Below are 13760 nucleotides of genomic sequence, written 5' to 3' on the forward strand. Positions count from 1 at the left end.
GTAGAAAATGTCCTTGACATTCATGCATTTAATGTTTTAAATTTTTGACTCAATAAGAGTTATCCTGAAAGTCTGCAACACTAGTATTGTGATTTTGCTGAAGCATCACTTTAAGCACCATATTTTTAGAACTAATTCAGAGATAGTCACTTACCTAGTTCCTGAGCCTAAGAAATTGTCAGTTCTCTAATCATGATCTCAAAAACATTTTATTTGAGAAATTAAGTACAATAGTGTTATAGGGATTTACATGCAACTTAAGGCATGCTCTGAATGTCCAATAGTTACTTTACTGAAATATTATTGTAAGGAATTTCAAAAGCCCATCTGCCTGTCTTCAAAAATGATTCACTTTCATCTCTTGCTTAAGGAAAAAATGAAGATGCCAAACATAATAATTAAAATATCTGTAGATAACATGGAACAAACTGATTATTGGCAAAATGGGTCAAGTGGAGAGGGAGTTACGGGCTTCTAGTTATGGAATGAATAAATCATAGAAATAAAAGGCAAAGCATAAAGAATGTAGTCAATGATATTGTGCTAAAATTATTTGGTAATAGATGGTAGGTATGCTTGTGGTGAACGTAGGATAATGCAAAAACTTGTAGAATCACTATGTTATATACCTGAAACTAATGTTACATTGTGTGTCAACTATGTTCAAATAAAAAAATAAATTAAAAAAATAAAGAAAACATCTTATTGATTTCCGATGAAGTATAGTATACATTTTGACTATAATTAGGGTTACAGGCAGTATAAGAAATCTACTATAATTCTATAATAGTACTTAAGTCCAGCTATGTATATTTAAAAATTAAGCTTAACTTTATTAAAGGCGTAAGATAAAACATATTTTCAGTATAGTTTTGAAGAAGTGTTCATAATCTATAGAGTCCATGACAGTTTGACCCATGGCAGTTTGACCCAGTGATGTACCACCTTACAGATTCTTTGTTTGAGCAAAGAAAGGGAAGAGGTACAGGACATATTTCAACAACAATCATTTAATTCAAGTGCCATTGTATTTGATTTCTATTTTTTAGAGTTGTAGGTTTTTGTGTACACACACCTAAATAAATTCCCTTTTTTAAATTTCAAAGTGAGTTAGAGTCTTGTAGCTCATGCTGAATGTGTACCTACATTTAGGCAAGGTCAAGAGCTTTCTTTATTCTTTGATCTTTTTTTTGGAAAAAAGATCTAATTTTCTGATTTTTACTAAAGGAGACACATAAACATTGATGATATCTTTCAGAATAAGATGAGGTGATTGAAGAGTTTCAGATGGCATACAGATAACAGTTTGTGTTGGTTTGGAATCCTTAGTTTATTTTTCACTGGTATGTTTTAGTCTCTTTAGATGGAGGCCTGGTGATCAGGCTCCATATGATTTACTGGCAATATTTTGAGGTATTCACAAGCATTTTGGAAGGCAAATAGAAGTAATTATAATAATCTCTTAGACTTAATTCATTAGTGCTCATTTCAGGCTCATTGCTTCTTTCTTGTCTTTATAATCATTTCTTATTTTGTTTTGTCAGAAAGGAGTAACATCAAATTAAAATTGTAAGCATTACTGGAACTGATAGTGCCATCAAAATATTTCTTGGAAATAGTTCTTTCTTTAAAATTTTCATCCAGGCTTCCTCTATACTTTGATGTACACATTGATTTTCTACTTCTGTTAGCTTTTCTTTTCTATTTTTCTTCCTTGTGAATTTCTAAGTTTAGTTTTAATTTGTTCAAATTTAGCCTTGAAGTTAACTTCTTTTGTGTTGGTGATCCTTTCTAGGTGAATCAGCCTTGGTAATAATTTTGTCGTTACATTGACAGAGTTTTGTTCTACATTTTCAGCTAGTGTGTACGTTTACTAGAGGATCTGCAACTGTTATTCTTTTCAATTCAAAAGATTTCCCTGGAAGTAACTCATTTCAAAGTCATCAAAGCTATCAAAGTTACTAAGATAATTAAAACTTTTCTTCCAGGTGCCATGGATGGATAGATAGAATTCTGTAAAAGATATTGTTAGCAGATTATGTTCACCTGAACTGGTATATTCAAAATCAAATAGTCTATTTTGAGCAATAGCAGGTATTGGCTCTTCTATTTGTAATGATTTTCCTTGTTCTGGAAAGTCAGCTTCCTGAGGAGGAACTTGATATAAACACCTTAAGTCTTTGGAGTCGTCATTACTATTGGGATCCATTCCAAAGGGACATACTCATTGGTCCTGAGCAGGTTTTCTTTGTTCCAAAATATGTTTTTCTTTCCAAGCAAATAGCTGACATTCAAGGTAGTAGCATTTTTTCTCAGCTGTAAGGTGATATGTTGGGCTTCTCTCACTTCGGATCTTTCATTTTCCAAATCTAAAACTTACATTCTATTGTAGTTCAGATAATCTTTAAACAATATAGAAATGTTGGTGATTATTTGATATAGCATAGCTACAGATGATTTTGAGTTTCTCACTCTCTGTTAAGTTATTATTCCTTTTTTCTCTCTTTACATCTTCAAGACTAACCTGAAAAGACTTTTTAAAGCACCTCTCTTTGGCCATCTTTTTTTAGCCACCACCTCTGCCACAGCCATCCTCCTCACGTCCCAAGGTTCTTTGAAGCTGCTGGCATCCCCCTTACCCTCAAAGACTGTGACACCATCTTCTGTCTCATGCAGCTGTTGTGGCCACCTTTGGAATTCTCTGCTGCACCGCCCATTGGCTCACTTGATGTGGTCTTGTGACATGAAGGCACTGCCAGTCACTCAGGGAGAGTCCCTCTGTGCCACTGTCCCACCACATCTTAAAATAACTTAATAAAAAATATCATGACCAGTTACCTTGCCATATGCAGTTTCTAACTTAGTTTCTTTTCAGCTTCTTCAACAAATTCAGTAAATACTTGTTAGATGTTTTTAATATACTAGACATTTTGCTGGGTGATGGAGTACAGAAGTGAACAAGACTTATAAGAACCCTGTCCTCAGAGGTGATATATTCTACCACGTGTTTTGCTTAAATAGCTTTAAGATAAGAACTGCTATTTTCTCTGAGTCACCATGTATGTCTTTAACTTTACATACTAGAAAAAGTAGAATTTATCAGAATACATGTTCATATAGTTTAAAACAACATGATATTTATGAAATTGGTATTTCTCCATAGAAAAAATCTCCAGATGAATGGGATATTTGATGATTAGCAGAGGCAGCATGAAAACATTAGGCTTTCTAGTTGTGATGAGAAATAACCAGTCTATAAAAGCAGACAAAGAAGAATGGAAGGAGACTGTGGGTTTCACAGTTTGACCTTGCTTTGTTACAATTGTTAGAATATTGCTTCTATTCTCTGTTTCAGTCATATAGCATTTTATTTTACCCTCTAATTATTCAAAGCTAAACCACTTATACATATTCATAAAGATGATTAGTTACATAGAACAATAATGGAAAATTATTCAATATGTTAATCTTTACATTATTCTAATCTTAGCTAAAGAAAAAAATTTACTGTATGAAATCAAAATATTGGATAAATTTATGAGCCTATCTTAATTTTTACATATATATATGTAATATATATGTATTTATATATATATATAAATATATATATAATAGAAAAAAAAACCTAAAACTATAAGGAAGAAAGGAAAAAATCAACACTTATCCTATCACCCAGAAATAAACACTAATAACACTTAATCTTAAAAATATCTCACTGAGTACTATTAGTATGGATAAATAAATTGAGGCTTAGCTGTGTTAAGTGACTTATACAATGGGGCTTAGATAGTAAGTGGCATAGACATGATTTGAACCTGTCAACTTCGAAGCCCTGTTTCAAGCCAATGTGAATAATTGTTCTTATGTTATGGTTTCTAATGAGTGCTTTGTGTGGGTATGTGTATTTTATTTAACCAACACTCCATTTTTGGATAGATTGTTACATTTTTTTATACATTGCTGCAGTAAACACTGGACATCTTGCCCACTGTTTTATTTATAAAAATGCCTAAAAATGAAAGATTTGTACAACTGACATTTTACAAACTACCTTTCACAATTATTTCCCACAATTTGTTCATATATACAGAAAAAGTAAAAAGAATATTAAAATGAACCCCAAAATATCCCATCAGCTAGCTTCAACAGTGATCACTTTTATGACTTTTGTTTCCTTTATACTGATGTTTATTTACTATAATTTATAAAGAAAATTCAGATAATGTATCACTTTATCCATAAGTATGTCAGAGTGTATCTCCAGCAGATAAGAACTAAACTTAAAAAAAAAAAAAAGGAATTGAAGTTTATAATGATTTTCTGTTTCTTTCTTGCAATTTATGTGTTGAAGAAATAGCATCATTTTTCTTCACCAAATTTCTATGCTATAGATTTGACTAATCTATTGTTATATTGTTTAGCCTGTTCATTTTCCCATCTTTTATTTTTTGTTTTCCCACCTTATCTCCTCCTATGAACTGGTGGTTAGATCTAAAAGCTTGAGGAGAATCATCTGGATGGCTTAAGTCAGTTAAGTGCCGGACTTTGGCTCAGGTCACTATCCCAGGGACTGGTTCCTGGGTTGGAGCCCTGCATCAGGCTTTCTGCTCTCTGCTCTGCTCTGCTCTGCTCTGCTCGCAGCATGGAGGCTGCTTTGGATCCTCTATCCCCCTCTCTCTCCCCTTCCCAGCTCACGTGCCTATGTGAACTTTCTCAAAAATGAACATTTAAAAGCTTGAGGAGATTCAGGTTTATTTATTTATTTTTTTTGCAAGAATACTTTATCGGTGGTACTGTGTACCATATTAGGAAGTATACAATTTCAGGTTGCTGCATTTTTAGCGATGACAAGATTGTTCACTGGGTTCAGGGACATATCCTTTGGTCGATGTTCCTTCTTAACTTCCTTTCCCTTCCCTTTCTTCTTTATTAATTTTTTCCCAATCTGATAGCCTAAAATTAGTAACTCATTGTTTTTCATTTCTATGATTACTAGTGATAGCGAGTTTTTTTTTTTTTCACATACTTATTGATTGGCTTTTTGAACTGTCTTAATAGATTGTTTCTTGGTCTTTTGTTCATTGCACTATTTGCCATTGTGGAAAAATGAGCAAGTCTTTTGTTGTATTATAATGTAACCTGGCTAGAGACATGTTTAAATTTTTTTTATACAAAACATTTTTTAAGAGTGCTTTAAAAGTGTTTCTAATCTAATAGAAACCTTTCTTATATACTGCCTTAATTTATAACACATAGTAGGTAACCGATTATAAGACTTGTGAATTTGTTCAGTCTTCAAGACAAAAGTATTTCATAAATTTAAGGAAAACGCAATTTTCTACACAGAACATTTTTTCAACTTTTTATTTTATTTATTTTTTTTAATGTTCATTCACTTTTGAGAGAGAGAGAGTGCGCGTACGAGTGAGTGGGGAGGGGCACACAGAGAGGACACACAGAGAGAGCACACAGAGAGGGAGACCCAGAATCCAAAGCAGTCTCCAGGCTCCGAGCTGTCAGAATGGAGCCCGATGTGGAACTGGAACTCACAAACTGCGAGATCATGACCTGAGCCAAAGTCAGAAGTTTAACCAACTGAGCCACCCAGGTGCACCATACACAGAATATTACTTTTAAATACAGTTTTCCATGGCAAACATTTTCAGATTCATATGGCAATAGTTCTTGAATGTTTACTAAATCTGACTATAGGAAAGATCTTTACTCTTATTTAATATACTTAGATAAGAAATCAACATATGATGAAAATATATAAAATGAGGGGCGCCTGGGTGGCGCAGTCGGTTAAGCATCCGACTTCAGCCAGGTCACGATCTCGCGGTCTGTGAGTTTGAGCCCCGCGTCAGGCTCTGGGCTGATGGCTCAGAGCCTGGAGCCTGTTTCCGATTCTGTGTCTCCCTCTCTCTCTGCCCCTTCCCCGTTCATGCTCTGTCTCTCTCTGTCCCAAAAATAAATAAACGTTGAAAAAAAAAATTAAAAAAAAAAAAGAAAATATATAAAATGAGTATAAATTTATGGAAAATGTACATATATATTTGCTAATTTTCTCCAAGTTAATGAAAAACTTGGTGCTTTTAATCTGAAAACACTTATGTCAATAGCTTTTTAATGTTTTACTTCAAGTTTTTCATTAATAGTCTTGAAATTTGTGACCAATGATTGTACTTACAATTTTAGCAAAAGTGAAATTTAAGTCATTTAGCTCTTAATATGTTTTATTTTCACATCTTTTCTATTTTTTTAAATATATTATTGATACTAAACCTTTGCTGCCTTAAGTACTGTGAATATTTTCCTAGATTGTCATTTGCCTTTCACCTTATTTACCTTCCTTTAGATGTATAGCAATTTTTTAAAACTTTTTAATGTTTATTTTTGAGAGAAAGAGAGACAGAGCGCGTGTGGGGGGAAGAGCAGACAGAAAGGAGGACACAGAATCCAAAGCAGGCTCCAGGCTCTGAGCTGTCAGCACAGAGCCAGACGCAGGGCTCAAACCCACAAACCATGAGGTCATGACCTGAGCGGAAGTCAGATGCTTTACAAACTGAGCCACCCAGGTGCTCCATGTAGTAATTGTTAAATTATATGAGATAAAATATGACAGGAGAGTTTTTTTTTTTATTTCATAGTAGTTATATTGTTAATAAGTTGCTGCAAACACAGAATAAGTGAATATTAAATCATTGCTCCTAGTAGAAATACAAATTTAGGTTCCTGTGAGCCTCTGGTCAAGTTTTTATTAACCAATCTATATATAACTTTGTTTTATGTGTGTTCTCTTTAAAGGCACCTAATTGAATATACATTATTGATTCATTAACATTGAATTCATGGCCAGAGTACTCTAACACATGTTTGAACAGAACTTATCTAATGTATTTTCTCTATAAGATGCATGACAGCTTTCTCATGCTTAGGAACACTGACAGCATTTCAGCAATTATGCTTGGGGAACATTTTAAAGAGAAAAATTTCCAACAAAAAATACAAAAATGTCAAAATGTGACCCTAAAGACCACAAAAAGGACACTTGTTTAAAATATGAGTGGTGGAGCAAGAAGGCAAAGCATTCCACCTCAGCTGGAAATGTCTATATTGAGCTATTCCATTTTTTTGCCACCATGTATCCACCTGACCACAAATGGCCAAAAAATATGGCCATTTTTATGTTACAAAAAAAAATTTATGTTACAAAAAAATTTTTAAACTTAAAAAAAATTTTAAAAATTTTGTGAAAAGGCAACTTGATAAATTCAGAATCTCCAAATATTGAGGATTGACCATATTTCCTTTCTGATTTTTAATTTGCTTTTTTAAGTCACCCACATTTTAATTATGTCTTTGAGTAATTCCTATTATGCTCTAATGTTGAAGAATATATTTCATTAAAAGTAAATAATTGTATTTCAGCAAACTGTGACTTAAATAATATAAACCAGTGTTTTCTGCAATAAATACTGTACTATAGATTCTTAAGAATTTAAAAATCTACATGACTACATCAGACCTTGATCTGAGAAGATTAAAAATCATCATTCATGCCTTTTTTCAATTAATAACGCTTATATTTTATATAACTTTCTGTATTTTCTTATTGCAATTACTATTCTAACAACTCAAAAATATTTAAATACATGTAAATTAAGTTTGTGAGACTTTTAAGAATTTGGTTATTGGTTGTTCTGCTATATGCTTTAATACAGAGTTTAATTACTAGAAAGTGGCCATAGCCTGGCTTGAAAATAAGACCTTGTGAAATATACTTAATGAGAAGATTAGCTTTATTCTGAAACTCTTGTTACTTACGTAGAAGCTTCTTTTTGCCTTAAGTGCATACCCATAATGGTGAAGGGAACACGTCAGGAATTTTAAAGTGTTGGTATGAGGAACTGTTTTCTTAAATTGGTTTGTGTATTTTATACCAGGTAATGTAATGTACCTGAAACGTTTCTAATGTTTTTAACTTAATTAAGTAAAATAAATATATGCACACACACATAGGCATTTTTACAACTCTGTATTAAACATATCATTATTTTTACCATACAAATGAGGAAATGGGCAGGCTTGGGGGCTTAAAGAATTACCCAAATCAACTAACTTGTCCAAGATTACATAGCAAGTAAATGCTAACACCAAGGCTCATCTTTTCACCCTGTGCACTGTCAGCTCTAGTTATATTAAACAATTTCACGTTCTGTAATTTGGAACATTCTTTCTCACTTTTTGTCCTTTCCATATGCTAGTTCCTTTTCCTCAATCTTATCTTCCCCCACCAACTTCACTTAATGAACTTTGACTCATCCTTCAGTTTTCCTTCCCTAGTCTTTCAGTTTTCAGTGCAGGCCCTACCTTCCAGTCTGTGGGAGGTGTCTCTCAAGTAGAGGCAGGAAATGCTCAACACATTTCTGTTGATATTGACTACATTGTATTATGTTTGCTACTTTTCTTACTTGTATGTGCAATCAGGGAATCTGTCTTGTTCACTGTTGTATTCTCAGTCCCTAGCATACTGACTAGCATATAGTGAGCCCATTTGATTTGAATTTTTGCTGCTTAAATAAAGGTATATTTACAAATGTTGAACAAAGCAACCTGTTTCTAGATTCAGCAAATGTAAGCATTTTGTAACTTTTGAGATGGTTAATTTCCTGATGCTATTATAATTGACTTTTGAGAGAAAGCTAGAGAAGAGGAATTATCCTGGAAAGGTGTTTTTGTAGTGTCATTAAGTTATACTTGCAGTTAAATGACAGAGTATAAACATAAATGTGTGTGTGTGTGTATATATATATATATATTCCAAGGTGTATATATAATTCCAAGAGGAAAGGATAATAAAAAATAATTATGGCTTTTCATTAAAAGCCTGGACAACAGGGGTGCCTGGGTGGCTTAGTCATTAAGCTTCTGACTTCGGCTCAGGTCATGAACTTGTGGTTTGTGATTTCAAGCCCCCTATAGAGTTCTGTACTGATAGTTCAGAGTCTGGAACCTGCTTTGGATTCTATATCTGCCTCTCTCTCTGTTCCTCCCCCACTTGCACTCTGTCTGTCTCTCTCTCAAAAATAAATAAAGATTAAAACAAAAAAATATTTAAAAAGGCCTGGAAAACAGTAAAAACTAATGTATAAAAATACTTACCTGACATACGATTGTAAGAACACAATATTATCATTCATAACGCATTAGCAATTAGAAAACATTCATCTCATCACATATACAATCGCTCTTTTCTTGGCAAACCAGTTCATTTTTTATCTCATATTAATTAAGATATATCCATGAATATGTCATATTTATACACGAACTCTTTGTTGTAAAATTTTATTGGTTTACGTACATTTGTATTTGTGGGGTGCCTGGTGGCTCAGTCAGTTAAGCTTCCAGCTTCGGCTCAGGTCATGCTCTCACAGTTTGTGGGTTCGAGCCCCACATCGGGCTCTGTGCTGGAACCTGCTTCAGATTCTGTGTCTCCCTCTTTTGCTGCCCCTTCCCCACTCACACCCTGTCTCTCTCTTTCTCAAAAGTAAATAAACATTTAAAAAATTAAAAGAGTGGGGCGCCTGGGTGGCTCAGTTGGTTAAGCAACCGACTTCAGCCCAGGTCACGATCTCGCAGTTTGTGAGTTCGAGCCCCGCGTCGGGCTCTGTGCTGACAGCTCAGAGCCTGGAGCCTACTTTGGATTCTATGTCGCCCCCTCTCTCTACCCCTCCCCTGCTCATGCTCTGTGTCTCTCTTTCTCTCAATAATAAATAAATGTTAGGAAAAAATTTAAAAATAAAAATAATAAAAAAAAATTAAAAGAGTATTTGTTAATCATTTTTGTGCTTGAAGGAGCACATGAGAGGCACACCAACATGAAATGACTGTAACAGACACAGATCCTCTTCTCAGAAACTTGTTAAGACAGACACCCAAGAGCATAATAATAAACTGTTCATTATAACAAACAATTTCCAAGCCCAATTCCATTGTCAACATATTTCAAACAATATTAAATACAATTGGAATACAACCCTGGAGTATGTGATAACTGTGTGTCACTCTTTTCTGTGCCACTAAAACTGAATGCAAACCAGCTAGGGAATGTGTTTGTTTTTACCTATCAGTGCTGTAGGCAGATAAAACTCATTTGTCCTGGCCTCTGTGGCCTGTTGATATCACTGACCAAACACCAATTTGGGCTGTGTTCTTTTGTGCAGGAAGGAACAGGAGCAATTTAAATCACCCTTAGGCAACTTTCATTGTCTTCATTCATGTTCCCTTTCTTGGCACTGATTACTTATCTTGGCTCTCCTATTAACTTCTGTGTGACTTGAGGGATACAGAAATTTAACAATTTGTGTGATCTATCTCATTTGTAAAATGCAACTAATCTACTTACTGTGGAAATGAACAGAATTCCTAATAATACCAGGCAACTCTAATTACTAGAATTACTAGAAACAATTTGCCACAAATTTGGAGACTACATATAGGCTGTATAAAATGTCTCTCAATGGGGCGCCTGGGTGGCGCAGTCGGTTAAGCGTCCGACTTCAGCCAGGTCACGATCTCGCGGTCCGGGAGTTTGAGCCCCGCGTCAGGCTCTGGGCTGATGGCTCGGAGCCTGGAGCCTGTTTCCGATTCTGTGTCTCCCTCTCTCTCTGCCCCTCCCCGGTTCACGCTCTGTCTCTCTCTCTCTGTCCCAAAAATAAAAAAAACGTTGAAAAAAAAAATTTAAAATGTCTCTCAGTGTAACATAGAAGTATCTCCACAATGTACCCCACTGGGTAGGATAAGAACTAGCTTAGATACACTCTATTTGTGTCTTTGCAGGAGCCTAGGGTAGTTTTCTCCCACTTTTCCTTATTTTTAGCCAAATATTTGGCATCAGATATTCAGATTAAATATAAATATGCTGGGCTATAGATCCATGTAATTACTCTTCCCGCTCTAAAATCATCTGTTAGATTTTATCAACATTTTAATCCCTTTTGTAAAGAATTTATGAGCACTTTTGCAAGAAACATTCTTATTTCCCCTCTCTCTCGCCACTTGAGTTTACCGAGGCTAAAAATATAATTTCTCCTTTCCCCAGCCTCCCTTGCAGCTAGGGTTAGCCTTGTAATAATAGTTCTTGTCAGTGAAACAGCAGATTACTGGGGGAGGTTCTTGAAATGGTAAAAGAAGCAGAGGCTACTGATACTGTTCCTTCTCCCTTCTTATCACATTGAAAGAAATCTGCAGTAGCCATCTTGAAAAAAAGACAAAATTATAAGAGAGAACAAGGAGTTGACTTTGTTGAGCTATGAAATCTATACCACCAGATTCCTACTTTCAAAATTCTAACCATGTGAAGAAAAATAAGCCTTTATTTATTTAAATCACTCTAAGTGGATTTGTTGTAAGCTAAACACATTCCTGAAATGAGAAAAGAGTATAAATGTACATGCAATACTATATATATGCATATATATGTTAATGAAGCAAGCAATTTAAGAAGGGGGGTGCAAAGATATTTAATTTATGAAATTTTGGTTCATGTTGCGATGAGGTTAATGAAAATCACTATTTTAGCAGAAATAGTATAATTATAAAGATTTAAAAAACTTATACTGTTATAACCACATACTGCATTGAGAAAATCCCCACTGATCAAGCAGCAATCACTTCCTAACATCTTAAGGCATCCCCCTTCACACATTCACCACAGAAAAGGTAAGAATTTTAACTCTCTTAGGGCTGGTCAGAGGGTAAGTCTTAATCACTGATTATGTATTGCCAAGATTCCTATTAATGAAACTATCAATTTACTGTAATTTAAAAGACAAGGCAAAATTGAAATGTGATTATCAAAGGAATTCAATAAATATTTCTCAAGTGTCATCTGTGAAAGCAGTGCTGTGCTAGCATTGCAACGTTTAACAAAAAAGCATGATTCTTAATATCTGCTGTTAGGAAGCTTGCAGAAAGTATTGAATGTATTTAAAATAACCTTTAATGTAATCATGGTGCAGTAAATAAAATTTAATGTCAATTTCAGCTACCTAGAAAGTGGATTTTTATTAGTAAAATCCAGTAAAATTTTTATTTGCAAGAGAATTAAATTAGTAAAAGTATTAATTTTTTATTAGTAAGAAAATCCTTTTTGTTATTGTAAAAAAGTATGCCTGCCTTTTGTACTCACATTCTAAAATAATTAATAGGTCAATTATTCTCTGTTAAAATAAATTCTTTAGTAGTACTAATACCACATATAAATCCAGAGTACCCCCTCATAGGCAAGTTTTTAATAACATAAAAATACTCTATACTGTACTAAAGCCTTAAAGTCCTGTGTGTTTGATTCCTCAATTAGCTTACCAATCTTTTATTTAGAGTTATCATTATTATGATTTAGACAATTCAATGGGAAGTTTCCAAAGGCTTGATGACTTAATACATTCATGGGCTTTATGATAAGGAAAAATAATAATCTAAAGCCTAGAAAGACCAACCGAAAATAAATTTCACTTAACGTATTTCACATTGCTAATGAATAACGAGGGTCAGTCTGGCTTCAACCTTAAAGATATGTTGTCAAAAATGTTAGCCTTAGCAGGTTTTCAGAGAAATGAGATGACCTGTATTTCAAAGTGAAAGGGACACATTTAGACTAGGCAAAGGATAGGCTAGAGTGGGAGCAATAAGACCGATTGAAGCATTGTTGTCTAATGAACTACTTAATACTCAATGAAACGTCCGTGTTCAGAATGTACTGCAGGAAAGTGAGAGGAACATGTGTTCCTGAACTTAACTTTAAACCACTAGAATATTTAAATGTTGGACATCAAAGTTATTCATTGTTCTTTGAGAAGAATTTAATTTCCATATTGTATTTGCATTTTTAATCCTCCATCTATTTCAAGCTACATGACAAAGAAATTCAATTTCTAATCAGTAACACAACCAGCAAATTGTCTGGTGGCAAGTTTCATTGTTAGCACTCCTTTTTTTAAATACATTTTACTCACAGCTGTGATATTTGAATGGATGTCCTCATTACATTGGAATATGGGTGGGAGCAGCTAGAGATTAGAGTTCCACTCCAGGAAAGAGTAGGATGGCATCTAACAAAAGCAAGAGTCTCTAAGTCAAATGCAAATAAGTCAGCAAAAGCCAGTGTATTGTTTTTATGATGGAAAGGGATCACATCTGATTTGCTTACCATTGTATCACTAGTACCTACAATGCCTGGCACATGGTAGGTTCCCAATTGATAGTTATTGACTCTTCAGTTTAAAAAAAAAAACAAGGTCAGAAATATCTTGAGAGTATGATTTATAAGAAGAACACTTAGCAACAAGGATAGGATGTGGTGCAAAAATCTTTGTAAGATGAAAGATGCGTTATATGCTTAGAGAAAAAATCAGAAATACTCTGAGAGCTGGTGAGGCTTAAGTCCACAAATGGAAGAAATTATTTTGTCTGAAGAACTCAACAGCTCAGTGTTTATAGTCAGGGTAGCTGACTGCTATAAAAAAACACAACAAAACAAAACAAAAAACGAAAAAACCTCCCCAAATGTCAGCAGATAATTATAATAAAAGCTTTATCTCATATTCTTTTGAATGTCCAATGCAGTCCAATAGACTGCAATAGAATATCCAATAGAGTGCATAATGTGCACTCTGTACAAGCAGTCATCCAAAGATCCAGGGTCCCTCTATTTGTTTTTACAAGTATTTCCTCTAAATCTTTAGATTTTTCTCCAT

At 34.1% G+C, this 13760-nt stretch overlaps 1 protein-coding gene and 1 pseudogene across 10 annotated transcripts in view; one reads left to right on the forward strand and one right to left on the reverse strand.

The window, feature by feature from the left end:
• The window catches only part of LRRC7 (leucine rich repeat containing 7), a 567116-nt gene that overhangs the window by 43777 nt on the left and 509579 nt on the right, over nt 1-13760 (forward strand). The gene's annotated exons all lie outside the window — the stretch shown is intronic.
• Nucleotides 763-2595, reverse strand: LOC121027300 (shugoshin 1-like; annotated as a pseudogene).

Source organism: Herpailurus yagouaroundi, unplaced genomic scaffold (genome assembly GCF_014898765.1).
Source record: "Herpailurus yagouaroundi ecotype Mexico unplaced genomic scaffold, PumYag 77, whole genome shotgun sequence".
In the NCBI taxonomy this organism is placed as follows: Eukaryota; Metazoa; Chordata; class Mammalia; order Carnivora; family Felidae; genus Herpailurus; species Herpailurus yagouaroundi.